Consider the following 8,796-nt stretch of genomic DNA (forward strand, 5'->3'; position numbering starts at 1 on the left):
ATCCACAAAATGGGGGGTTTACCTTTTTTTTTTTTTTTCTTTTTTTTTGCACAATCCACATATATTCATTAGAAAAGAATTCTTCATGACAAAATCATTAACTAACTAACTTGAATGTTTGTATTGCAATGTACTATTTCTATTACAGGGAAAACATTCAACTGTCGTTCTGTTGCACATCAAAGATAATTTACCAAAAGACGAGGACGAGGGAGAGGGAGAGGGGAGGAGGGACTCAGTCACAATTCAATAGGGGCACATTGCCCATAAATAGCAAAAACTAGAACCACAAGGGGCTCAGAACCTCAAAGATATTGTAAAGGCATGGCGAAGACGACTCAATCAAACAGCTCACACTGTCTGTTTCTTTGTTTGAGTGATGACCTTGGTCAGGACAAAACAGTCTGGTGGGGTAATGTTTGTGTAATAGTTTGAGATTTTATCAGTAACCTCAAATCCAAATTTCTTATAGAAATTGATGGCTTCTTCATTAATTGTGTGCACATGCAAATAAATATCGATAACATTCTGCTTGGCACAAAGATCGAGGACATGATTCAACAGCTTTGTACCAGTACCTAACCCACGATATGGAGCCAAAACACCCAAAGTCATTATGTAAACACGAACAGCCCCACTTTCCTTCTTCTCAAGGCGACATGCTATTGAACCTACACAGATATCACTGTAATATGCTAGCCTGGGGGGTTTACCTACTCTGGGGCTCGTTTGACCTTGAAAATTGGTCGTTTTGCCCGTGAGGACCAACTGGCTCCATAACTATTAATTAGTTAATGTTTTGATCAAGGATCACAACAGATAACATTATCAATATTGCTTAAACTCATCTAAATTTATATGTTTAACCCAATCAAATCACGTTTCAACGTCATACTCTATAATATATGTTCTTGGTTAAATTCGAACAGAAGTTAAATTAATATGATATCACACCCTGAGCACCTTAGAGGTGATCGACACTTGGAACCGTTCCTGCCCCCAATGAACCCTTAGTCTAGCATTATGTTAGACCGAATACAGACTAGTGCTGAAACTTTTTAAAAATGAGCAAGCAATATAATAACTTAGAAAATAAAGCCAATAATTTTATACATAAGAGACTCAAAATTGTATAATATGTATATGCCTATAAAAATAACTATAATTGTACTCAACTGACTTCTATAAAGTCTCTAACATATTGAAGAAAGGTTACTGGGGCAAGATCCTAGGCTACCTGAATAGTATACTAACAACATAAATAAACTACTAATACTCAAGATAAACTGGCGACCTTCAAAAACAAGAAAGTTTCATCATAGCCAAGGACAGATCAATATTGTAGGTTCCCGGTGCTCGACCACTCATTAATCTCAATGCGTAACATGTAAAGTTAGACAAAAAATAATTAAAAATCAATACAAAGAACAATTGAGCACCCACAAACAATAATGTTTGATAGGTGCTTTGGTTCTGAAGTCAGCATTATTTAAGACATTACTTAAGTGCTTCATTTATAGTTCTAAACATTTTCTCTTTTTTTTCTTTCTTTCTTTTCATCTCCGCCCTCTTTTTCGATAACATTTTAATCTTAACATTTTCTTTTAGTTATTTTTTCACTTTTTCAATTTTCTATTATCTCATTTATCACGATAAAAATACTTAAGCTTTTAGAAAACTCAAAACTTATAATATTTGTAATTGCAAGCATGCATGTATGATACAATTATCCAATATCTTCCAAATATGAAAAGTCGTCGAAAATTGTATTACTAGAAAACTATTTTTCTCAATTTTTGTTTAAATTAAAATATTTTTCTCAAAAAATATATTAATATTAGTTAATCGTAGTTTTGCTCCGTAACTTGTGACTAGAAGTCTTATTTGTAATAATAAGCTTTTTTTATTTTCACATTAATTAAAATAATTATGCATTTATATTAAAGAGTGAGTATCTATGATTTTAAAATCCTGGATTCACCATTATAAGTAATATATAAAATATATAAAAATAATGGTCAATAAGGGAGAGAGAATTAATTATTTTGACCAAAATTAATAAGAGAAATCCTAAATATGATTCTTATTCTTTTTAGTAAATTTGATTTGAGCCGGTTTTTAAATTTATTTTAATACAAATAACTATTGACAAGTCATTTATTAACTAACCTTTTAAACCCCTTCATGAGAATATATTAATTACAAGAGATTTTCTTTTACCCCTATATAATGGTGTATAATACTTTGCTCCAATTCAAAATCAATTAAAAAGAAATTGCTAAGCAAAATAAAATAAAAATATGGGGAAGGCTCTTATCAAGTTTTTAACATTTGTTGTTGTTGCTATGTTGCTAGTAGTCATGGGTAACTATCTCTCTTATAATTTCTCTCTATAGAATAATTGATTATTCATATAATTTTATTATTATTCATTGCTAAATAAAATTAGCGATAGATTTTTGTCAGATGATAATTTGATTTTTTAAAATATTTTAGCTGCAGACTTTTCATCCAGCGTGTGGGCAGGGCTCTCTTGTGAGAAGAATTATGATTGTTCTTTATTTTGTGGTTTGCAAGGTTTCTATGGTGTTTGTTTTCTTAATAGTTGTGGTTGTTGGGCCAAGCCAAAGTTTGAAGTTGCTTGAACACCCAAAAATTGATAATGTTGTGATAAAAAAAATATCACATTTAATTTTTTATGTTTACATAAATTAAAAAGGAATAAATTTTTAGTCATTATATAATGTTTCGATATTATAAATGAATGTGGATTTCAAATTTTTTATATTAGAGTAATATATTTATTTTTACTTAAAATATGCATCTGTTTAGTTATATTATTTATCTCACGTTTTATTATTTACATCTCTATTTGGGTACACGTTATATAAATTTAATAATTTGAGCCAACAATTTTGTAAAAAAAAAACAACGGAGAAAGGCCTAAAATACCCTTCAAGTATATAGGAAATGGAAGAAAAATACCCTTCTTCCACCTTTGGGCTCCAAAATACCCTTCCATCCACTTATATGGACCTATATTACCCTTTCACTTAATTTTTTTAAGAGTAATAATTAATCCTTTCATTAATGACATGACAACCTTTAATTGGCTGAAATTTAAATTAACCAAAATAAGGGGAGAACCCTTCCAAACAAATCAATTTACTTTATTTCTCCATAGCTAAGGTCTTAATGGACGTCTATGAAAAAAATTGGCAAAAATCACGTCGGAATTCCGGATCACAAAAAATCCATGGACCATAAGCACACGAAAATGGGCAAAATGGGGGGTTGCTAGGGCTCGTTTGACCTTGAAAATGAGTCATTTTACCCGTGGGGACCAACTGGCTCCATAGCTAAGGTCTTAACGGACGTCCATGAAAATTTTTGGCAAAAATCACGTCGGAATTTCGAATCACCAAATATCCAAGGACTATAGCATACGAAAATCGATAAAATAGGGGGTTACCTGCTCTGGGGTTTGCTTGACCTTGAAAATGGGTCGGTTTGGCGGTGGGGACCAACTGGCTCCATAGCTAAGGTCTTAACGAATGTCCATGAATTTTTGTGGCAAAAATCAAGTTGTAATTCTGGATCACCAAAATTCAATGGATTATAGCACACGAAAATCGGTAAAATGAGGGGTTTACCTGCTCTGGGGCTCGTTTGACCTTGAAAATAGGCCGGTTTGGCCGGGGGGACCAACTGCATTATAACTAATGTCTTAACGGACGTCCATTAAAATTTTTGACAAAACTCACGTCGGAATTCCAGATCACCAAAAATCCATGGACTATAGCACACGAAAATCGATAAAATTGGGGGTGTACCTGCTCTGGGCTCATTTGACCTTGAAAATGGGCCTTTTTGGCCATAGGGACCAATGGGCTCCATAGCTAAGGTCTTAATGGACGTCCATGAAATTTTTTGGCAAAAATCACGTCAGAATTACGGATCACCAAAAATTCATAGACTATAGCACACGAAAATTGGTAAAATGGGAGGTTACCTACTCTGGGGATCGTCCGACCTTGAAAATGGGCAGATATGGTCGTGGGAACCAACTAGCTCTATAGCTAAGGTTTTAACGAATGTCCATTAAATTTTTTGGCAAAAATCACGTTGAAATTCTGAATCACCAAAAATCTATGGACTATAGAAAACAAAAATTGGCAAAATGGGGGGTTTACCTGCTCTTGGGCTCGTTTGACCTTGAAAATGGGCAGATTAGGCCATGGGGATCAACTAGCTCCATAGCTAAGGTCTTAACGAACGGCCATGAAATTTTTTGGCAAAAATCACGTCGCAATTCTAGATCACCAAAAATCCATGAACTATAGCACACGAAAATTGGCAAAATGTGGGTTTACCTGCTCTGGGCTCGTTTGACCTTGAAAATAAGCCGTTTTGCTCGTGAGGACCAACTGGCTACATAATTAAGGTCTTAACGTACGTCAATGAAATTTTGGCAAAAATCACGTCGAATTTCGGACCACCAAAAATCATGGACTATAGCACACGAAAATCGAAAAATGGGGGGTTTACTTGTTTACGGATCGTTTGACCTTGAGAATTGGCCGTTTTGCTCGTGGGGACCAACTGGCTCCATAACTAAGGTCTTATCGAATGTCCATGAAATTTTTTGGAAAACATCACGTCGAATTCCAAATCATAAAAAATCCATGGACTATATAGCAAACGAAAATCATCAAAATTGGGGTTTACCTACTCTAGGGCTCGTCTGACCTTGAAAATGGGTCGATTTGTCAGTGGGGACCAACAGACTCCATAGCAAAGGTCTTAACAGACGTTCATGAAAACGTTTGGCAAAAATCACGTCAGAATTCTGGATCACCAAAAATCCATGGACTATAGCATATGAAAATCGATGAAATGCGGGGTTTACCTGCTCTAGCGCTCGTTTGACCTTGAAAATGGGTCGTTTTACCCGTGGGGACCAACTGGCTCCGTAGTTAAGGTCTTAACGGACGTCCTTGAAAATTTTTGGCAAAAATCAAGTTAGAATTCTGGCTCACAAAAAATTCATAGACTATAGCACACGAAAATCGGCAAAATGGGGGTTTACTTGCTTTGGGTTTTGTTTGACCTAAAAAAATGGATCTTTTTGCATGTAGGGACCAACTAACTTCATAGCTAAGGTCTTAACGGACGTCTATGAAAATTTTTGGCAAAAATCACGTCGGAATTTCGAATCTCCAAATATCCATGGAATATAGAACACGAAAATCGGTAAAACAGAGGGTTTATCTTCTTTAGGGCTCGTTTGACCTTGAAAATGAGCCGCTTTGGTCGTGGGGACTAACTTCCTCCATAGCTAAGGTCTTAATGGACGTCCATCTAAAATTTTGGCAAAAATCACGTCAGAATTTCGAATCTCAAAAAATCCATGGACTATAGCACACGAAAATCGGCAAAATGGAGGGTTTACCTGCGTTTGGCTCATTTGACCTTAAAAATAGGCCGATTTTGCCGTGGGGACCAACTGACTCCCTAGATAAGGTCTAAACAAACGTCCATGAAAATTTTATGCAAAAATCACATCGGAATTTCGGATCACCAAAACTCTATTAACACGAAAATCGATAAAATGGGGGTTTACTTCCTTTAAGGTTCGTTTGACCTTGAATATGGGTCGTTTTGGCCGTGGGGATCAACTGCTTCATAACTAAGGTCTTAATAGACGTCCATGAAAATATTTGGCAAAAATCACGTCGAAATTCTATATCACCAAAAATCCATGGACTGTAGCACATAAAAATCGACAAAATGAGAAGTTTACCTGCTCTGGGCTCGTTTGACCTTGAAAATAGGTCGTTTTGTTCGTGGGGACCAACTGGCTCCATAGCTAAACTCTTAACGGAGGTCCATGAATAATTTTGGCAAAAATCACGTCGGAATTTCGGATAACCAAAAATTCATGTACTATAGCACGCGAAAATCGGCAAAATGAGGGGTTTACCTGCTTTGGGGTTTGTTTGACCTTTAAAATGGGCATTTTGGCCGTGGGGACATACTGGCTCTATAGCTAAGATCTTAACGGACATTCATGAATAACTTGGGCAAAAATCACGTCGAAATTACTGATCACCAAAAATCCTTGGAAAGCACACGAAAATCGGCAAAATGGAGGTTTACCTGCTCTGGAGCTCGTTTGACCTGGAAAATGGGTCTATTTGGCCGTAGGGATCAACTGGCTCCATAGCTAAGGTCTTAATGAACGTTAATGAAATTTTTTTGCCAAAACAATGTTGGAATTCCAGATCACCAAAAATCCATGGACTATAGCACACGAAAATAGGCAAAATGGGGGGTTTTCCTGCTCTGGGTTCGTTTGACCTTGAAAATGGTTCGTTTTACCCGTGGGGACCAACATACTCAATAACTAAGGTCTTAACGGATGTCCATGAAAAATTGTGGCAAAAATCACGTTGGAATTCTGGATCACAAAAAATGCATGGACTATAACACACGAAAATTGACAAAATGAGGGGTTTACCTTCTCTGGGCTCGTTTGACCTTGAAAATGGGTCATTTTGCCCATGGGGACCAACGTGTTCCATAGCTAATGTCTTTACGGACACGTCTATGAAATTTTTTGGCAGAAATCACGTCGTAATTCCAGATCATCGAAAATCCATTGACTATGCACACAAAAATCTTCAATATGTGGGGTTTACCTGCTCTAGACTCGTTTGACCTTGAAAATGGCCTGTTTTGCCCGTGGGGACCAACTGACTCCATAGCTAAGGTCTTAAGGAACGTCCATGAAAAATTTTGGCAAAAATCACGTCGAAATTCTGAATCACCAAAAATCAATGGACTATAACACACGAAAATCGGCAAAATTGGGGGTTTACCTTCTCTAGGGCTCGTTTGACCTTGAAATGGGCCGTTTTACCCATGGGGACCAACTGGCTACATAGGTAAGATCTTGACAAACATTCATGATTTTTTTCACAAAAATCACGTCGAAATTTCAGATCACCAAAAATCCATGGACAATAGCACACGAAAATTGATAAAATTGGGGGCTTACCTACTCCGGGGCTTTTTTGACAATGAAAATGGGCCGGTTTGGCTGTGGGGACCAACTGGCTCCATAGCTAAGGTCTTAGCGGACGTCCATGAGAAATTTTGGCAAAAATCACGTCGAAATTCTAGATGCCAAAAATCTATGGACTATAGCACACGAAAATTGATAAAATGGGGGGTTTACCTGGTCTAGGACTCGTTTGACCTTTAAAATGGGCCGTTTTGGCCGTGGGGATCAACTGGATCCATTGCTAAGGTCTTAAAAGACGTCCATGAAAAGTTTTGGCAAAAATAACGTCGGAATTCTAGATCACCAAATTTTTTTGGACTATAGCACACAAAAATCAGCAAAATTAGGGGTTTACCTTCTATGGGGCTCGTTTAACCTTAAAAATAGGCCTTTTTGCGTGTGGGGACTAACTGGCTCTATAATTAAGGTCTTAAAGGACGTCCATGAAATATTTTGCAAAAATCAAGTCAAAATTCTCGATCACTAAAAATTCATGTACTATTGCACACGAAAATCGACAAAATGAGGCGTTTACCTTATTTGGGGCTCGTTTGACCTTTAAATGGGCCGATTTGGCCGTGGGGACTAACTGGGTCCATTGCTAAAGTCTTAATGGACGTGCATGAAATTCTTTAGCAAAAATCACATCGGAACTCCGGATCACCAAAAATACACACAAAAAATGGCAAAATTGGGGGTTTACTTACTTTGGGGCTCGTTTGACCTTGAAATAGGCCGGTTTATCTGTGGTGACCAACTGACTCAATAGCTAAGGTCTAAACGAACGTCCTTGAATATTTTTGGCAAAAATCACGTTGGAATTCAGGTTCACCAAAAATTCATGGACTATAGCACACGAAAATAGGCAAAATGGCAGTTTACCTACTCTGGGCTCGTTTGACCTTGAAAATAGGTTGTTTTGCTAGTGGGGACCAAGTAGACCTATAGCTAAAGTCTTAATTGACGTCGATGAAATTTTTTTGGCAAAAATCATGTTAGAATTCTGGATCACCAAAATTCCATGGACAATAGCACACAAAAATCGGCAAAATGGGGGGATTACCTTCTCTAAGGTTCATTTGACCTTGAAAATGAGTCGGTTTGGCCGTAGGGACCAACTGGCTCCATAGCTAAGGCCTTAACGGACGTCCATGCAAAATTTTGGCAAAAATCACGTCAAAATTCTGGATCACCAAAAATCTATGGACTATAGCACACGGAAATCGATAAAATGGGGAGTTTACCTACTTTGGGGCCCGTTTGACCTTAATAATGGGCCGGTTTGGACGTGGAACCAACGAGCTCCATAGCTAAGGTATTAACTGACGTCTATTATAAATTTTGGCAACAATCACGTCAAAATTTTGGAGCACAAAATCCCATGGACTATAGCACACGAAAATCAGCAAAATGTGGGGATTACCTGCTCCGAGCTCGTTTGACCTTGAAACTGGGCCGTTTTGGCCGTGGGGACCAACTAGCTCCATAGCTAAGGTCTTAACAAACGTCCATGAAAATTTTTGGCAAAAATAACGAATTTCGGATCAACAAAAATACATGGACTATAGCATACGAAAATCGGTAAAATGGGGGGTTTACCTGCTCTGAGTCTCATTTGACCTTGAAAATCGGCCGGCTTGTCCATGGGGACCAACTAGCTCCATATATAACGTCTTAACGGATGTCTATGAAATTTTTTGGCATAAATCTTGTCGGAATTTCGGATCATC

General features: G+C 37.3%; 1 pseudogene; it reads right to left on the reverse strand.

Moving 5' to 3' along the window:
• Positions 1 to 351: 351 nt before the first annotated feature.
• LOC107059489 (N-alpha-acetyltransferase 50 pseudogene) lies at positions 352 to 3,897 on the reverse strand (annotated as a pseudogene).
• Positions 3,898 to 8,796: the final 4,899 nt, after the last annotated feature.

Source organism: Solanum tuberosum, unplaced genomic scaffold (assembly GCF_000226075.1).
Source record: "Solanum tuberosum cultivar DM 1-3 516 R44 unplaced genomic scaffold, SolTub_3.0 scf00021, whole genome shotgun sequence".
In the NCBI taxonomy this organism is placed as follows: Eukaryota; Viridiplantae; Streptophyta; class Magnoliopsida; order Solanales; family Solanaceae; genus Solanum; species Solanum tuberosum.